Raw genomic sequence first — 20,380 nt, 5'->3', positions numbered from 1 at the left:
CAGACACACACGTACGTTGGTGCCCTGCAAGTTCCCAAAACCAAACTTACCATCTTCCCCGAGGACCTGTTCACTCTCACATGTGTTTTATCCTGGCTACTGATGCTGTTCAGAGACCTGAGCCAGAAGCCTCCCCTCTTCCCTCTCCCAACCCCAGTCAGCTCAGTGGTCAAGTTTTGTTGCTTTGACTCTGTCATGTTTCATCATCTCACCTCTCTTTCCATCACTACCTAGTCCCTATCTCATCATCTCATCTCACAATTCATTTAGCAAATGATTTCTGAGCACACCATGGGCCGGGCTCTCCTCCAGGGTCTGAGGATACCGCAGTGAACAAACAGAAATCCTTTTCCTAATAGCTTTTGCAATAAACAAGTAAATCAGTGGGTAGCATGCTACATGATGATAAGTGCTTTGGGGAAAGTTAAGTGGGGGAGGAATAATAGAGATAATAATAGAGCGGTGGTGGTAGGTGCTTCTGACTTTTTTTTTTCTTTTGCTTCTGACTTTAAATAGGTTGATGTCTGAGCAAAGACTTGAGGAACAGCTATTCAATAGCTTGAGTTAGCTCTTCAGATATGTGAAGGAAAAGCTTTCCAGGCAGAGGGAACAGCCAGTGCAAAGGCCCTGAGGTGAGAGCTGCAGGGGATGGAGACCGGAGACACCATGTGGTGAAGAAGTAAATAATAGACACATAACTCCCGATGGAGGCTCAGGGAGGAGTTAGAGGCAAAGCAATCTAACCCGATAGGGAAGAGAGCAGATTTGAGCATCAGAACACCTGGGTCTCAATCTGGGCTCCATCACTTATTGCTGTCTTGGTTTCTTAGCGCTGCTATAAGAAGTTACCACAAATGTAGTGTAATTTTTTTCCTGGAAACTCTAAGGAAAACCTGTTCTGTTGGCTTTTCCAGCTTCAAGAGGCCAGGCTACGTTCCCCAGCTTGTAGGCCTTCTTCTGTCTTAGAGCCAGCAACAGTGGCCCTGCGTCCGTCCTCCCGTCTCTCTCTGACTCCCCTTCTGCCTCCCTCTTTCACTTTTTAAAAATGAATTTATTTATTGAGAGAGAGCGTGAGAGCAGGGGGGAAGAGCAGAGGGAGAGGGAGAAGCAAGCTCCCCACTGAGCCTGGAGCTGAGGTGGGGCTCGATCCCGTGACCCTGAGATCCTGAGATCATGACCTGAGCACAAATCAAGAATCAGATGCTCAACCCACTGAGCCACCCAGGCAGCCCCCTGCCTCTTACACTTGGAAGGACTCTGGCAATCACCGGAGGGCCACTCAGATAATCCAGGATAATAACCCTATCTTTAGGTCAGGTGATTAGTACCCACAATTCCATCGGTGACCTTGGTCTCCCTTTACCATGTAACCTGCCATATTCACAGGTTACAGGGGTTAGGACACAGATACCTTTTTGTTGTTGTTGTTAAGATTTTATTTATTTATTTATTCAACAGAGAGAATGAGAGTGAGTACAAACTGGGGGAGCCGCAGTGGGAGAAGGGGAGGCAGACTCCCCGCTGAGCAGGGAGCCCAGTGTGGGACTTGATCCCAGGAACCCGGGATCACACCTGAGCTGAAGGCAGATGCTTCACCACTGAGCCATCTGGGTGCCCCTAAAAAAAAAAAAATCTTTATTGATGGGTTGGAGGAGGGGGCCTGCAGAGGAGAGGATGTAGGTGCAGCAGCTAGGGGGGTAACACCACCCACCACCCCCCTTCCCTCTGGGCCCCTTGGCCTAACCTCTCCTGACCTCTGCCTGCACCTTTCTTCCGTGGCTGCATTCAGAGGACCTCAGGCATGGTGCTGGGCCCCAGGGCTGCATGCCGACTTAGGGTGCCTTTCCTTCGGGGTTTCCCTCTGGCTCAAGTCGGCCCCCTGGAGAACCCTAGAACACCTGTCGGGCCTACTGGCTGCCTTTGCTCTCTGTTCACGCGGCTCCACCTTGGGGTGGCCTGGTGGCACAACCAGATGCTAAGCACCTCCTGTTGGGTGTCCCAGTGTCCAACATTCCCTGCCCGAATCCAGGGGGCCATCCAGGGGGCCTCCCAGGGCTCACGGCTAGGAAGGGATGGAGAGATTGGCTCAGCACAGAGAACAAGGAGCGTCTGCCGGTTCTTGAGTTCCACGAGCAAGCATCAGGGGTCAGGAAAGATCTCAGGACAGAGAAAATTGAATGGGCAACGTCGATAGGCAGGTGGAGTCACGTGCCAAGCAGGGCCACAGGCGGCCGAGGGGGCTGCCCCCAGGACCACCAGGACCCCCTGGGGCCTCTGTACATGACAGTGCTCTTGCATTTGCTCCTCTGCCCTGCACGTGGGGCAACCGGTCTACATCATGTATATGTTTTTGACAGAAACCTCTCCCAATCTTCTGAAGCTCAGCCCAAGTGTATTCTCCATTTTTTTGCTACTTGCATGGTTGTCCTTGCCTTGGATTTAATTTGACACTCCTCCTGGGGCACCTGGGCGGCTCAGTCCGTTGAGCACCTGACGCTTGGATTGGGCTCAGGATGTCATCTCAGGATCGTGGGATGGAGAGCCACGCAGGGCTCCACGCTTGGCAGGGAGTTTGCTCGAGAGTCTCTCCCTCCCCCTCCGGCCCTCCCCCAGCTCGTGCACACGCATGCTTGCTATCTCTAAAATAAAATAAATAAATCTTTCGGGACACCTGGGTGGCTCAGCAGTTGAGCACCTGCCTTTGCCTCAGGGTGTGACCCTGGAGACCCAGGATCAAGTCCCACATCAGGCTCCCTGCATGGAGCCTGCTTCTCCCTCTGCCTGTGTCTCTGCCTCTCTCTCTGTGTCTCTCATGAAAAAATAAAATATTTTAAAAAATTTTTTTTAAAAATAAATAAATCTTTCAAAAAATCTTTCAAAAAGTCACACTCTTCCTTGTAACAATGGGTCTACTTTGATAATTCCCACCCCCCACCCCCCATCGTGGTTTCCTGGGTCCTCAGGATGGGTTGGACCCCAGGGCGTTTTGTCCTTTAAACATAAAGCATTGATTGATTTGCCCTTCCTCATTACGTTATTACTAACAGAATACTACTCTTTGCCCCTTTGTTGGTCCTGGTCTGGCTTTGAGATGGTTTTCATTGGTAAGATGGGAAACTTGGCGGTAGGCGCTCAGGACAATAGGGCTTTATGTTTTAAGGATCCTTCAGACTCATGATTACATCTTCCAGGGTCCTGGTGAGCTTCTTTTTGACTTGTAGGTACTACGGGTCTTCTACACAAGACATGGTGTCCCACCTCTTGGCCCTTCCCACTGTTGTTGTTGTTGTTTTTAATTTAGTTGAGAGAGAGACATAGAGAGAAAGCCCGAGCAAAAAGGATGGGCAGAGGGAGAAGAAGGAGCAGACCCCCGCTGAGCAGGGAGCCTGACCTGGGGCTCGATCCCAGGACCCTGGTATCATGACAGGAGCCAAAGGCAGATGTTAACCAACCTAGCTACCCAGGCGCCCACTATTTTTTCATTCTTTCTTTTCTTTCTTTCCTTCTTTCTTTTCTTTCTTTCTTTCTTTTCTTTTTTTTTTTTTTTTTTTAGAGAGGGAGAGAGAGAGCATGGAAGTACAGAGGGAGAGGAAGAGAGAATCTTAAGCAGGTTCCACGCTTAGCAGCACTGAACCCCACTCAAGGCTCGACCTTAGGATCTTGAGATCAGGACTTGAACCAAAATCAAGAGCCGGATGATTAACGAACTGGCTGAGTCACCCAGGTGCCCCTCATCCCACCTTTTAAAGGCATTTACCTGGTGTCCACAGTTTTTGTACCCTAGCAGCTGCTATATATGATTTCTTAACTATGTAGAGCTTATTTCCCATGTACACCTGGGATATGTACACATACTTTCCCACAATTTTTGTTCACATCTTTCTGCTAACTTATAGATTATTTCGGTCACTAGTAGCATATATTTTTGCAATGTTTCCAAATGGTTTGATTTTTTTTCTTCACCCTCCAAGCGCCTTCCTGAAACGGTCCCCCTTGGGTTCAGCTATGGCTACTTCCATCTCAGGCCCTGCTCGCAAAGGGGGTAAGCCCCGGATGAACTTCCACTGCCTGTCGCTCCCTGCATGGAACTGGCTTTGGTTTCACCTACCTTTGCTGACACCTTGGGATCTTACCCCAAGTGAGACGCCTGGAAAGTCTATATTCACACACATCTATTCCCCTAGTTGATTATTTTTAACTCTGCTATAGCCAATTCAAACAAGGCTCGAGAAGTCTTTTCTGATTCTTCCAAGTTGTCTAACACGCAGTGAGTTAGTGACTCGGAATCCTGCTGACCGCGCCGACTGTCACCAGCCCGCCGTGAAGGTGTGTACACGAGTGTGTCTTTTTCTACGATGTCAACTTGATTCAGTCCTAACGGTTCACATAACTGGAACGCAGGTCCAGGATTCCAAATTCAATGACATTTCGCTACGCATTTAACTTGGCTTCGCACACAGCACACAAAGCAAACCACAAGACAAAGTCACACAGCAAACACGGTGTAGCACAAGGTAAGAAGTTAACACGCCAAATGCAAAGTCAGTCTGTGAACACACAGTTGGGGTGAAGGGTACGCAGCTGGGGTGCTGATCCAGGGCAGCTCTTAGCACCTGCTGCTTATCACGTCCAAACAGCAGAGGATCTCTGTTATGTTCAGAGATCAGTGGGGCCAGAGCCTTTGGTGGCAGCTGCCGTTCTGATGTGGTCAGACGTGAAAGGTCAGTGTTTGGAGGGTCTGACAGTTTGCTGCAAAGTCCTCTCTTTTAAAAGGGGTTGAATCAGCCTGAGGCCTTTGCAGGTCTTCTCTGGTTCTGCTGGTTATGGGGTTCCGGAGGGTCATCAGCCCGCACTGATTTCAGCAAGTCCTGGTCTTAGCTGCAACACCCTTGGCTGCTTACACCACTGCTTGACACGAGTGACTCCATGCTGTTCTCTACAGTACTGTGATGGCTAAGAGCACAGACTGAAGTCAGGTTGCCTGGGTTTGACCCCAGCTCACCACTCACCTAACGCATCCGTGTGTGGCCCCAGGCCTGAGTTTTTCCAAGTGTAAAATGGGTGTCCTAACAGAGCCTCCCCACAGAACCACCTAATAATATATTAGGGGACATCTGTGAGGTATTTAAAACAGTGCGTGGCATGCAGTAAGCATGGCATGCATTTCTTTAATGCTTTTTAAATGAAGTGTTTGTGAAAAACGACTTCAAGTTTGATAACATGTCACCAAAAGTAACCCCCCGCTTTAGCGCGAGGCTGCTTGTGAGCGTGGGTGTGTCTTCTGGGCTTGGTGATGGAGCAGGAACCAAAGTGGCCAGTTTTCGGGCTGGCCCATAGGTGCCTGCAGTTCAGACACTGGCCAGCAGAGGACACCACGCAACCAAGCACCAAGCAAATACTGTGCAGTGGCCCGGTTCTGACCAAGCAAGGAGTTTCTTTTTTATTTATTTTTATTTAAAATGTTTAAAAAATTTTATCTATTTTCAAAATTTATTTTATTTTTAATCAACTTATTTAAATTTATTTTTATTTTATTTTAAAGATTTTATTTATTTATTCATGAGAAACACAGAGAGAGAGGCAGAGACCTAGGCAGAGGGAGAAGCAGGCTCCCTAGGGGGAGCCGGATACAGGACTCCAGGATCACCCCCTGAGCCAAAGGTAGATGCTCAACCGCTGAGCCACCCAGGCGTCCCTTAATTTTATTTTTATTTTCATTTTTATTTTTTTTAAAGATTTTATTTATTTATTTATGATAGTCACACAGAGAGAGAGAGAGAGGCAGAGACACAGGCAGAGGGAGAAGCAGGCTCCATGCACCGGGAGCCTGACGTGGGATTCGATCCCGGGTCTCCAGGATCGCGCCCTGGGCCAAAGGCAGACGCCAAACCGCTGCGCCACCCAGGGATCCCCCTTAATTTTATTTTTAATTTAAATTCGGTTTGCCAACATAGAGTATAACACCCAGTGCTCATCCAAGAAGTTCGTTTCTGAGCTGGGCTCTGGTGCTAAGCTCCTGAAAGGCCTGGACCCTCTCCTCTGGCACCCTCTGCTCACGCACTCCTCCCGGCTGGCCTGCCTTCTTTCTCAAAAACCCTCCCGAAAACCCTTTCTTTCCAGAAAGCTGGTTTCTGGCCTCTATCAAACTCACACCCAGCCTCTGAAAGGGAGCAGAATTTGTCACCCCAAAACTTGCTTCTCTGGCATAAGGATTATTTTAAGCTGGTTATTTTTTAAAAAAAAAGATCTTCTGTATTTAATTGAGAGAGAGTGAGATAGCGAGAAAAAGCATGAGCAGGGGGTAAGGGGGAGAGAGAGAAGCAGGCTCCCCACTGAGCAGAGAACCCATGTGGGGCTCCATCCCAGGATCTTGGGATTATGACCTGAACCAAAGGCAGATGCTTAACTGACTGAGCCACCCAGGTGCCCCATGCTGGTTATTTTTAAGAACCTGCAGGCACAGAAGCTGCTCTGAAAACTGAATAGAAGTTACCCTTTTGTTTGTTTCCCAGAGTTAGGGGTCTCTCATGTTTTGTCACCCTCACTGATATTTCCCACTCATTTTCTCTCCTTTCCCCTTTATTCCCTTTCACTATTATTTATGTTCCCCAAATAAATGAGACCATAGAATGTTTGTCCTTCTCTGATTGACTTACTTCACTCAGCATAATACCTTCCAGTTCCATCCACGTCGAAGCAAATGGTGGGTATTTGTCATTTCTGATGGCTGAGGAATATTCCATTGTATACATAGACCACAGCTGCTTTATCCATTCATCTTTGGATGGACACCGAGGCTCCTTCCACAGTTTGGCTATTGTGGACATTGCTGCTATAAACATCAGGGTGCAGGTGTCCCGGCGATTCATTGCATCTGTATCTTTGGGGTAAATCCCCAGCAGTGCAATTGCTGGGTCATAGGGCAGGTCTATTTTTAACTCTTTGAGGAACCTCCACACAGTTTTCCAGAGTGGCTGCGCCAGTTCACATTCCCACCAACAGTGTAAGAGGGTTCCCTTTTCTCCGCATCCTCTCCAACATTTGTGGTCTCCTGCCTTGTTAATTTTCCCCATTCTCACTGGTGTGAGGTGGTATCTCAGTGTGGTTTTGATTTGTATTTCCCTGATGGGAGTGATGCGGAGCATTTTCTCATGTGCATGTTGGCTATGTCTATGTCTTCCTCTGTGAGATTTCTCTTCATGTCTTTTGCCCATTTCATGACTGGATTGTTTGTTTCTTTGCTGTTGAGTTTAATAAGTTCTTTATAGATCTTGGAAACTAGCCCTTATCTGATACGTCATTTGCAAATACCTTCTCCCATTCTGTAGGTTGTCTTTCAGTTTTGTTGACTGTTTCTTTTGCTCTGCAGAAGCTTTTTATCTTGATTAAGTCCCAATAGTTCATTTTTGCTTTTGTTTCCATTGCCTTCATAGATGTATCTTGCAAGAAGTTGTGGCCAAGTTCAAAAAAGGTGTTGCCTGTATTCTGGAAGGGGAGGCGGGCGGGAGGATGAGGTGACTGGGTGACAGGCACTGAGGGGGGCACTTGAGGGGATGAGCACTGGGTGTTATACTATATGTCGGCAAACCGAACTCCAATAAAAAAAAATATACAACCCCCCCCAAAAAATAACCTTTGTGAATATACTAGGAAAATGTAAATTTAATGGGTACATGACTCAACAAGGTTGTAACCTAGATAAATAGTCTTTAAAATGTTAAAAAAAAAAAAAGAAGTTACCCTTTTGTAAGAGACATTTACAAGAATAAGGGAAATCTTCCTCCAGAAGGAGCGCCGCCCTCATTGTCCCTGTAAGAGGAGGCCGACCAACACTCTAGCTGAAGATGGTATTTTAGGGAATGGCTCCAGCCATTTCAGAGAAATACACGGTTTTCCTGAGTGTCTCCCTGGTATATAGGAGGTATACATATTATTAACCTTTGGTTTGTTTTTCTCCTGTTAATCAGTCTTTTTTATTGCAGGGGCATCTCAGCTAAGAACTTAGAAGGGTAGAAAGAAAATTATTTTTCCTCTCCTACGCCCTTCAGGCCCTGCTTCTAGAATCTACTCTCTGGCATCACTGAGGCCACCTTGCATCCGTCTGTCCAGGCTCCGCCTAGCTGACCACCCATACTGGAGGGAGACCTGCCTGAGCTCCTCCTGGTGCTGGAATCAGGTCACTCCATTGCCACTGGACTCTTGTCCAACCCCCACCCCCTTCCTCCTTGTTTCTGCCTTGAGCTCTGCATGTCCAGATGTGAGTTAAAGCTGAAGACTTAAGATTCCTGCACTTGTTACCCAGCGCCCAGTGGCTTCCACCTTAGACATGAGCCCAGATGATGTACAGCAATGCTTCGACTTTCGTGTGTTACGGAAAGAGGACCCGGTGGTGAAGTTCTTCTTCCCACCTCATCTCTCAACTCAGGCAGAAGACCAGGAGGGCGAGGCACCCCGCGGTGGCAACCCAAGCTGCCCCTCCAGCAGCCAGGACCACCCCGACACCAGCAGGACCCCGCGCGAGCCACCCCAGCACAGTAACAGACCTGACCTCTGCTGCCCAGCTGCAGGGACCCGCTGACCTTCGCCCCACAGTCGTCTTACATCACCCCACATGTATCTTCAGGACTTTGGAGGCAGCCTTGGGACACTAGCCTGCTGTCTTCCCATGCTGGCCTCACTGAAATAAACCCCTTTCTTGTTTCACCCCAGCCTGTCTCTCTGCCCCTAGATTGTGCCAGCAGGCGAGCGGCCGACCCCTGTCTGTCTGGGCCCTGCTCACAACATTGCATTCAGTGGTGCCAAATGTTACCACGGCGGGGGTGGGAAGCGCGGGGACGCTGGTGAAGGATATGCAGGATCCCCATCCATGATTCCTAACAACTGCATGTGACTCCAGAATATCTCAAAGTTACAAGTTTAAGTTTTAGAAAAGTGGATCACCACCATCCATTGAATGAACCCACTTGGCACGATTTTATCTCATCTAATTCTCACTAACATCTGAGAAACAGGTGTCGTCACCCCTATTGTATGAGGAGCTGGGGCTCAGAGAGGTTGGGGGACTCGGCTAGGAAGTGGTGCAGGCCGAGATTTAAATTCCTCAAAAGACAAGCACTTCACTAGGCAGGTTCAATGGGCAGAAGAAAGGATCAGGGTTTTGAGAGAAAGATGAGGGGTGTCTGGGTGGCTCAGCGGTTGAGCCTCTACCTTCAGCTCAAGTCATGATCCCGGGGTCCTGGGATCGAGTCCCGTATCGGGCTCCCCGCACAGAGCCTGCTTCTCCCTCTGCCTGTGTCTCTGCTTCTCTCTCTGGGTCTCTCATGAATAGATAAATACTTCTAAAAAGAAAGAAAGAAGAAAGAAAGAAAGAAAGAAAGAAAGAAAGAAAGAAAGAAAGAAAGAAAGAAAGAAAGAAAGAAATTAACAATCTAAAGCACAGGAAAAAGTGAAAAAAAAATGATCAGAGCCCCAGGGGCCTGGGACAGCGTCGAGTGTAATGCACCCACAAATGCAGCCCCAGAAGGAAGGGAAATACAAATGGCAAAAAAGGGGGTGAGGGGGAAATGAGCTGCTGGTAACACCTCACGGTAGGTGATAAGACATTAACTCCCAGATCCAAGAGGTTCACGGACTCCAGGAAAGACCATCACAACTCAGAACAGCGGGTAGGTACGTGGCTGTGGACACGGTCCTCATAGAGGGGCTCTCCGGGGGGACGTGGAGGAAGGAGCCAGTGCTGTGGGCCCAGGGCTGCCTCTGGGGGATGGCTCTCATCAGGCAGGAGGTGGGGCGGGGTGGGGGGGCAGCAAGGGGGTGAGATGGGGCTCCTGGTGGTGCAGGTGTCCAGGAAGCGACGGTGAGGGAACCCTGCAGGGGCTCAGTGGTGTCAGGTGCTCAGAGCAGCACAGGAGATCCCAGGCAGGGAACCACCAGGCCCGGGGCTGGGTTCCTGAGGGAGCCGGCTCGGGGCCTCCCACCCGTGCCCGGGGAGTCCACACAGGACTGGAGCCTTCCTGCGGGGCCCTGTGCCAAAGGGTCAGTGCTCTGACCTCATCCATTATTGAACTACCTGCTTCCTCTCTATCTCCTTTTGTCATACATACAAATACATCTTTTTCCCTCCTGTTAATACGCCTCTCATCAGTTTCATTTGCACGTCCCCAGTGACAGGATCTAAGAGGGTAGAGGAGTAGTGCTTCCTCTCCCACAAAGGCATCCATCCCAGGATGTCTCGTCCTTGACCTTCACAGCTGATCTCCACCCTGGCCATATGTCCTCGCCCTCCTCTCTGAGCACTTATCCCACAAAGAGATGATCATTACTGGGGACAAAGGTTTCCAATGCCCAGACACTGCCTGTCGGATGCCACATCTGCTGCTCACCCCCATGTCCCTGAGTCCCAGCCCCCTGGGCACCCGTGGGGCCTCCCTGTTTACTGGTTAAAGGAACAGGCTGTCCAGCTCTGCTGTTCTCCACTGCGTCTGGCCAAGCACAGAGACATTTAAACTGAAATCACTTCCATTCTCCTCCAGAGTTTTCAAACTTGGGCCTTCAGGCTTCCCTCCCTCCTACTTCCGGCCGGGTTCACAGGATCCCCATCCCTGTGAAAAAGCCTCATCGGTCCAGCTTTCCTTTCTGGTCCGATCCGACTCCTCTCCCTTTTGTGGCAGGACTGCTGGAGCTGATACTGCATGTCCCCAGAGCGTATTGGTCCTGAACCTTCCATCCTGCTTTGACCTCTGGGCCCTCCATTCTCCCAACCTTGCTCATCATACATTTTTTTTTTTTCCTAACTCTGGAAGTAACACTTTTATGAAAAAGTAGAGAAAAAATGTAAATGGGGTGCCTGGGTGGGTCAGTTGGTTGAGTCTCTGACTCTTGATTTTGGCTCAGTTTGTGATCTTGGGGTCCTGGGATTGAGCCCCACATCAGGCTCCTTGTTGGGAGTCTGCTTGAGATTCTCTCTCTTTCTCTCTCGCTCTGAAATAAATAAATAAATCTTTTTTTTTTAAAGTATAACTAAGAAAATATGAGCACGCCACTGTCCTACCACTCAGATAGCTATAACCCCAGCTGATAGTTTGTTGTGTTTCCTTAAGCTTTTCTTCAATGTATGATAGGTAAGTAAGCAAAATTGGGATGATACTATATATTTAATGTCATATTTTCCTTTTTTACTTAAAATGGTATCACCATGATTTACCATGAATACTTTTCTCATGTCATTAACTATTCCTTGAAAGAAATGAGTGTTAATAATCTATGATGTTCTGTTATACAGGTTCGTTTTCTTCATTCCACAAATATTGGTTGAACATCTTCAATGTGCCAAGCACAAGTCAGAGGAGGCCCCCACCCCATGGAGCTGAACTTGGGGAGGGAAAGAGGTAATAATGTGACATTTTGATTATTGGATAAGCTGTAATGTATGGAAGCCCATATTTTTTGACATTTTTGGTGCTTTCACATTTGAGAGCAGAGCTCTGGGTTGGAAAGCTCTGAGCTCTTCTGTGGATTACACGCTTTTGATAAGTTACTCAAACTCTTTATGCCTCAGTTTTCTTATCTGTAAAATGGGTATAAAAATAACATTCCCTCACGTGGGTAAATAAGGTCATGCAGGCCTAGCACTCAGTACCTGTCAGCTGTCGTTATTATCACCACAAATGAACAGAAATCCAGGTGCCCACACTTAGTAAATTTTGCAGGATGCGCTCCTGGAATTAGAATGATGTGGGTTAGAGATAGCATTTGTAAAGCACAGGGCCCCGCAGGAAGGCTCCAGTCCTGTGTGGACTCCCCAGGCACAGGTGGGAGGCTCCGCGGGGGGTTCCCTCAGGACCCCAGTCCCGGGCCTGGTGGTTCCCTGCTCTGGCTCTCCTGTGCTTCTCTGCACACCTGACACCACTGAGCCCCTGGAGAGTTCCCTTGCAGTCGCTTCCTGGACACCTGCACCGCCAGGAGCCCCATCTCGCCCCCTTGCTGCCCCCCCACCCCGCCCCACGTCCTGCCTGATGAGAGCCATCCCCCAGAGGCAGCCCTGGGCCCACAGCACTGGCTCCTTCCTCCATGACCCCTGGAGAGCCCCTCTGTGAGGACCGTGTCCACAGCCGCGTACCTACCTGCTGTTCTGAGTTGTGATGGTCTTTCCTGGAGTCCGTCGAACCTCTTGGATCTGTGAGTTAATGTCTTATCACCTACCGTGAGGTGTTATCAGCAGCTCATTTCCCCCTCACCCCCCTTTTTGCCATTTGTATTTCCCTTCCTTTTGGGGCTGCATTTATGGGTGCATTACACTCGACGCTGTCCCAGGCCTCAGGGCCTCTGATCACTTTTTTTTTCACTTTTTCCTGTGCTTTAGATTGTTAATTTCTATTCATCTTTCTTTCTTTCTTCTTTCTTTCTTTCTTTCTTTCTTTCTTTCTTTCTTTCTTTCTTTCTTCTTTCTTCTTTCTTTCTTCTTTCTTTTTAGATGTATCTATTCATTTCTATTCATAAGAGACCCAGAGAGAGAAGCAGAGACACAGGCAGAGGGAGAAGCAGGCTCTGTGAGGGGAGCCCGATGCGGGACTCCATCCCAGGACCCCGGGATCATGACTTGAGCTGAAGGTAGAGGCTCAACCGCTGAGCCACCCAGACACCCCTCATCTTTCTTTCAAAACCCTGATCCTTTCTTCTGCCCATTGAACCTGCCTAGTGAGGTGCTTGTCTTTTGAGGAATTTAAATCTCGGCCCGCACCACTTCCTAGCCAAGTCCCCCCAACCTCTCTGAGCCCCAGTTCCTCACACATAGGGGTGACGACGCCTGTTTCTCAGATGTTAGTGAGAATTAGATGAGATAAAATCGTGCCAAGTGGGTTCATTCAATGGATGGTGGTGATCCACTTTTCTAAAACTTGAACTTGTAACTTTGAGATATTCTGGAGTCACATGCAGTTGTTAGGAATCATGGATGGGGATCCTGCATATCCTTCACCAGCGTCCCCGCGCTTCCCACCCCTGCCATGGTAACATTTGGCACCACTGAATGCAATGTTGTGAGCAGGGCCCAGACAGACAGGGGTCGGCCGCTCGCCTGCTGGCACAATCTAGGGGCAGAGAGACAGGCTGGGGTGAAACAAGAAAGGGTTTATTTCAGTGAGGCCAGCATGGGAAGACAGCAGGCTAGTGTCCCAAGGCTGCCTCCAAAGTCCTGAAGATACTTGTGGGGTGATGTAAGACGACTGTGGGGCGAAGGTCAGCAGGTCCCTGCAGCTGGGCAGCAGAGGTCAGGTCTGTTACTGTGCTGGGTTGGCTCACGCGGGGTCCTGCTGGCGTCGGGGTGGTCCTGGCTGCTGGAGAGGCAGCTTGGGTTGCCACCGCGGGGTGCCTCGCCCTCCTGGTCTTCTGCCTGAGTTACGAGATGAGGTGGGAAGAACTTCATCAGTTAAAAAGTACAGACTGCGGCCAGAAGGGAGGGTAAGGCGACCACCGGGTCCCCCATCAGCCTCAGGACCAGGATATTGGCAATGGAGCAGTCAAGGTGCAAGACATGCCCAACACCACCAGGCTCCCGTTTACAGACACACTCGATTACTCCTGCGCTTCCCCCACCCCCAGCCCTAGCAACCAGGAATCTCTTCTTATCTCCATAATTTTGTCATTTCAAGGCTGCTAAATAAATAGAATCATACAGATTGTAATCTTTGGGGATTTTTTTCCCCATTCAGTATATGCATTAGTTTTCTAGAACTACGGTAGTAACCGGGTACACAAGCAAACCAGGTGCCTTCAAATGCCAGGAATACCCCGTCTCACAATTCTGAAGGTGAGAAGTCCAAAGTCAAGGCGTTGGAGAGGCTGCGCTCTCTGGAAGGCTTTGGGAGAATCTATTCTATGTCCCTGCGGTGTCCCTTGGCTTACAGCTACGCAGCTTCCATCTGTTTGTCTGTCTTCCAGTGGCCACCTTGTTATAAGGACACCAGTCATATGGGGTTAGAGGCCCATCCGACCTCGGCTCAGCGCGACCTCGTCTTAACTGAATTACATCTGCAGTGAGTCTATTTCCAAATATGACCACATCCTGAGGCATCAGGAGTTAAAGACTTAAACATATCTTTTTTGGAAGGGAACACAACTCAACCTGTAACAACATAATTCCCTAGAGACTCACTATTCACTTTTCTTAAAAAAGAAACCCAAATAAACAAACAAACCACTTTATATAGAGTTATCTGTTCATATCCCTTTCTCTTCGCAGATTGGGAGCTATAGGTTTTTTCTGCCTCTGTGCCCTAGCACCACTTCTGGTATACAGGAGGCGCTCGAAAAACATCTGTGGAGGAGGCATGGTGGAGGCTCCCCAGACTTATCATGTCTGTGTCATGCCCACCAGGCTCGGGAAGGGCCCTCACCAGCTGCCATTCCCGATGTCACTGCTGAGTGTGGCACTTTGGTTGTGTGCAGACCCGAGCTCCTTTGTCTCTCCCTCCTTCTTCCCATTTCCCCTTTGACTTCTCCCTCCCAGGCCTCTGTCTTCTCTCTTCCTCCCCAATCTGACCAGTCTCTGAAAGCAAGGGCTGGAATGGAAGAGAAAGTATAAAGAAAAAATATGGATGAGCATCGGTTTTTAAAAATAAAACGAATGGGGTATCTCACTTGGTTGCATATTCGACTCTTGATTTCAGCTCAGGTCATGATCTCGGGGTCATTAGTTTGAGCCCTGAGGTTGGGCTCCATGCTTCCTGTGGAGTCTGCTTGAGATTCTCCCTGCCCTCTCCCTCTGCCCCTCTTGCGAGTGTTCTCTAAATAAATTAACAAAGAAATAAATAAAATCTTTATAAAAAAATAGAAGGAATAATTATAAAAATAACAGAGAAATTTAGGGCATAATGGCTTTCTGCATCCATTTTTGCCAGTGAACAAAGCATGAATTTGATGTTGATTGGAGGTGTCTCCTTAGGGCAATCACTGTAATAGGCTATATGACAGTTTGATACTAAATATTTCACTTCCCAGTTGGTTTTTGTGGCACAATCATTCATCATTCTTGTCGAAGTTCTCATCCTGGGGTATTAGCTGGTCTGTTCCCATGCCATCCTCCTGGGCTAGGTATTCGCTTAAGGTGTGAGCAGCTCTGTATCACCTCTGTCATAGACTTCCCAGAGTTCTGCATTGTTGGGACGATTTGCGGTTCTACTTGTGCATCTGGATGGCAGCATCCGATTGTCAGACATCAGCAAGAGACTGGGGATCAACACATTGACCTGACATATTGGGAAGAGGCTGCAGAGGGACAGGGATTGAGTGGAGACCTGTTTTATAGGGCTGACCTCACTAGTAGAATGGTAGCATGACTTCCCACTTGCCTGGGACTGGTGGATGCTGGATCAATCATGATGATCAATCATCATCAATCAATCACTGGCATCATGAGGACCCCTCTGAGCCCTTCCTCAGGGCTTTGTGGTCCAGGTTGCTGGCAGGATGGATCTGCCAGGAGCTTCACTTAATCGGAGGAGGAGTTCAGAACATGGCATTCCTGAGACCACCTTGGTTCACTGCCCAGCCCCTCCACCTTTTAGCTGAGTGACCTTGGGCAAGTTACCTGACCTCTTTGAACCTCAATTTCCTTCTGCATAAAATTAGGTTTTAGTTGAGATGATGCATTGGAAGCCCAGACTGAAGTGGAAGTGATAAAAATCACTTCCTCTGTATATTCCAGGATTAGAACTGACCCATTTACTCTCCTCTACTCTACATACGACCTGACTTCTGGGCTCTACTTACAGTTTTCCAAAGAACTGTGTTTATTCATTCATTTGTAAAGGGAAGTAGAAAAAGACATTGGTGGCTGTTTCAGAAGTTAGGAGAAACCCTAAAATGGAGAACAGACGAGTTTTCCCACTTGCTAGGAGAGATATACCCTGCAAGGCTCAATCCTATAAACACCCACCAGCAGCCACAATAGCCCCTATTATGGAAAACTAGACGTTGGAGAGAGGGGACACACATGGAAGTGGAAAGCACTTCAGATTTTCCCTTCCCCCACTCAAGTCAAGTGAGCAAAACCCAAGTGGTTAGAGACAGGGGGTTCCATAAACACAAGGACCTGTGTCTTGCTCCCTGACTGCATGTGTGTTAAGTTGCAGGCATGTCCTGGCACCAGGCTGCAGCATGGGAGAGAGTCATTTTGGTGGGAACTTGGCATGTGTACCTGGAGTTGGGGGACCCACATGCACGGCTGAGGAAGCTCAGGCTACAGTTGGAATGAAATGACAGTCACGGACAGCCTGTATGTCCATTGCTCATCATGAAACAAGTGGATGCCACAGAAAGCCACTGGCTTGAACCTTCTGTGGATCCCGACCAAGAAACTGTCTGCCAGCATGAGGAAACCCTGGGAGAGGGAGAGTCTTTGTGGCAGCCTCCCAGGAGCAGGAGCTGGGGATCATGAGAGGTCAGCTGGAGAATGCAAAACCAAAGTCAGGGGGCAGGGCATTGCGGAGGGAGGTATCCGTAGGGAGCCTTGATAGAACCAGTGTGCTTCATGAAAGAGTTGGCAGTTTGACTGGTGTAAGTCAGCCAGGAGAGAATGGCAAATAGCCCCAACTAAGACTTGATCCTCAAGATAGTATCACTCCCTAGGGGAGCATCTGTAAGCACGAGGGTTTTTTTGTTGTTGTTGTCACAATGATTGGAGGGGGTTGCCCTGGCATTTAGTGGGCAGGGATGTGGGCATCTTGTGATGCATCATACAGTCCATCTCAAAGAAGAATGGCCCTTCTAAAATGCAACACACTCTGGAACCACAGAAGATACCAAATAACCAAAGCAATCATAAGAAAGAGGAACAAAGCTGGAGGTAGCCCTCTGCCTGATGTCAAAATATACCTCAGAGCAATAGTATTCAACACAGTATGGTATTGACATGAAAGCAGATGCAGAGACCAATGGAACAGACAAGAATGCCCAGAAATAAACCCATGCATCAATGGGCAATCAATTTTGCTTTATCAAAGCAGTCAGGAATATCCAATGAGGAAGGGACAGTCTCTTTAATAAATGGTGCTGGGAAGACTGGACAGACACATGCAAGAGAAGGAAACCCAACCACTTATCTTACACCAAACTCAAAAAGTAACTCAAAAGGGATGAAAGATTTGAATGCAAGACCTGAAACCTAAAACTCCTACAAGAAATTATAGAAGATAAACTCCCTGGCATTAGTCTTGGCAATGATTATTTGGATTTGACACCAAAAACAAAGGCCACAAAAGCAAAATCAAGCAAGCAAAATGACTACATCAAATGAAAGTCTCTGCACAGCAAAGAAACCATAAACAAAATGAAAAGGCAGCCTACTGAATGGGGGAAAATATTTGCAAGCAATCTCTGATAAAAGGTTAATATCTAAAGCATATAAAGAATGTATACAACTCAATACCAAAAAACAATCTACTGAAAAATGGGCAAATTATCTGAATAGACATTTTTCCAAAGAAGACATACAGATAGATGGCCAACAGGTACATGGACAGGTACTCAACGTCACTCATCATCAGGGAAGTGCATGTCAAAACCACAATGAGTTATCACTGTGCACCTGCTAGAAGGGCTAATACTAAGAAGACAACAGATTACAACTGCTAGCAAGAGTGTGAAAAGGGAGCACTTGTGCCCTGCTGGCGGGAATGTACATTGGTGCAGCCATCATGGAGAGCCATGGTTTTGAGGTTCCTCAAAAAATTTTTTTAAAGATTTTATTTATTTATTCATGAAAGAGAGAGAGAGAGAGAGGCAGAAACACAGGCAGAGGGACTTGGCCCCAGGTCTCCAGGATCATGCCCTGGGCTGAAGGCAGCACTAAACCTCTTGAGCTACCAGGGCTGCCCGGTTCCTCAAAAAATTAAAAATAGAGCTACCCTGTGATCTGGCAATTCCACTTCTGGGTATTTGTCTGAATGAAATGAAAACACTCACTCAAAAAGATATCCGCGGCCTGATGTTCAACGCAGCCAACATGTGGAAGCAACCTAAGTGTTCACTGATGGACGAGGGGATAAGGAAAATATGTTTACGGTACAATGTGTACACACACACTGGAATATTATTTTTTATTTCTTTTAAAAATATTTTATTTATTTGAGAGAAAGAAAGAGAGAGAGCATGCAAGAGAATACAAGCAGTGGGGAGGGAGACACAAGCTGCCCATGGAGCAGGGAGCCCCACGGGGGTCTCGATCCCAGGACCTCAGGATCATGACCTAAGCTGAAGGCAGACGCTTAATGGACTGAACCACCCAGGCGTCCCCACACTGGACTATCATTCAGCCATTAAAAAAGAAGGAAATCTTGCCATTTGGGATAATATGGACAGACTTTTGAGGGTATTACACTGAATGAAATGAGTCAGACAAAGACAAATACAATATGATTTCTCTTGTATGTGGAATCTTAAAACAAAACAAAACTAAACAACCCATAGATCCAGAGATTGGGGGTGGCCAGAGGCGGGGGGTGGGGAACGGGGGCTATGAAATGAGTGAAGGTGGTCACGAGGAACAAACTCCAGCTATAAAATAAGAAAGGCCTAAGGAAGTAGTGCACAGCGCGGAGACCGTAGTGAATCATACCACATTGCATATTCGAAAGTTGCTAAGAGGGGATTCTGGAAGTTCTCACCCCAAGAAAATAATTTTGTCTTTACTGTGGTGATCACTTTGTCATATACGCGAATATAGAATCATCATGTTGTACCTCTGACACTAATAAAACGTTCATGTCAACTCTATCTCAGTAACAGAAAGAAAATGCAACACATTCCCTCGAGGAGCTCCGGTTCCATAACAGAGGACTGCAGCTTCTCTAACCCCTCCTGCCAGGGTGTCAGAGCAGGGCGGGGCACCCCTTACCCTTACCTCTGCTTTGTGGGGAGGGGGACAGCTTGAGGTATGAACTGGGTCTGGGTTGGGGGGTGAGAGAGACTTTAGACTGGAGCAGACTTTTTAACCGGAGTGACTCTTTCAAAAATGTGACTAATTCTTAATACTAGAAATGACCACAAATGCTGGGATCTGCCCAAGACATCAGGGGGGGAGGAGGATTTTTCAAGGCATGAGTGAAAGCACAGGTTGGAGAAAAAAAGATATTTTTTAAAAGATTTATTCATTTATTTAATTGGTGAGGGGAGGAGCAGAGGGAAGGAGACAGAGAAGCAGAGAGGGAAAGAGAGAGAGGAGTTGAATGCGGAGCCAACCGGGGATGGGGTGGGGGTAAGGAGGCCGGGCGTGGGGGGCTGGATCCCACCACCCTGAGATCATGACCTGAGCTGAAATCAAGAGTCAGATGCTTAAGCTCCTGAGCACCCGCCACCCCCCAGGTTGGAGAAAATCAAAACCATTTCCAGTTTGAACTCGACCTGAATTGTAATAAAACGAGCTGTTCATTCACTCACTCATTCATTCAGGATCCATGGAGCAGTTACCGGGCACCGGGCGTGGGGATGGGTGGACAAAGCTCCCGTCGCTGCGGAACCCACAGTCTAGTTCATTGGCAGGTCACTCCTCTGTGCCTTCGCACAGGCTGTTCCTTCTACCTGGAGCTCCTGGCTCTCTTGTCTTCCTGCTCCTGAGGGTGATTCTGCCGGGCTCAGGTCAGGCTTCATGGCTGGAGCAGCATCAGGAGCCCCTTCTTCCCACCCCACCCCCATAATTACCAACAGCAGCCTGCTGCAGTCCCTGGCTCACACGCTGCTTCCTCTCCTAACCTCGGTACCTCCAGCAGCGCCAGGAAAACATGCCCTGACTTAGGACCGAAAACTCTGAAGTGGCTGCGAGGTGACTGGGGGAAATCTGCCTCCCTTTAGTTACCCCTGGGAGATCCTAAGTTTGTCATTCTCCACCTGACACCCTGGGCCTCACCTTCCTCATCTGTGAAGGGGGCTCACGATCCTCGTCTTGCCCAGTGCTGTGGATGGAGTGGAACCGGGTGGATAGAAAGGCCTTTCTGGGCGCTAAACTGCGGGGCGCTTCACCCCCTAGCCACGCCTTATTGCGACCTGCTAAACAACTATGGTGGCTTCTGAATTATCCCTGCATTGCAAAATCAGGATCTGATGCGCTGGTGCATTTTTCAGGGCTTAGAGGTTTAGGCATTGGCTCTTCAGAGGACGATAATGATGATTTATCACCTCTGTAGTTGCATCTTCCATAATTTCCTGCTTTTTGGCCAAATGGGACCAGTTCTTGTTACTTACGCATGCCCTGGGCTTCCCACCTCCCTGCCTTTACTCCTACTTCTAACTCTGCCATTAGCTGTTGAACTCCTACTCAACCTTCAAGACCCACCTAGATGCTACTCGTCAATAAAGCTTTTCCTGGGCAGCCCTGGTGGCTCAGCGG

Source organism: Canis lupus, chromosome 8 (assembly GCF_003254725.2).
Source record: "Canis lupus dingo isolate Sandy chromosome 8, ASM325472v2, whole genome shotgun sequence".
NCBI lineage: Eukaryota > Metazoa > Chordata > Mammalia > Carnivora > Canidae > Canis > Canis lupus.
This window is presented reverse-complemented; position numbering follows the sequence as displayed.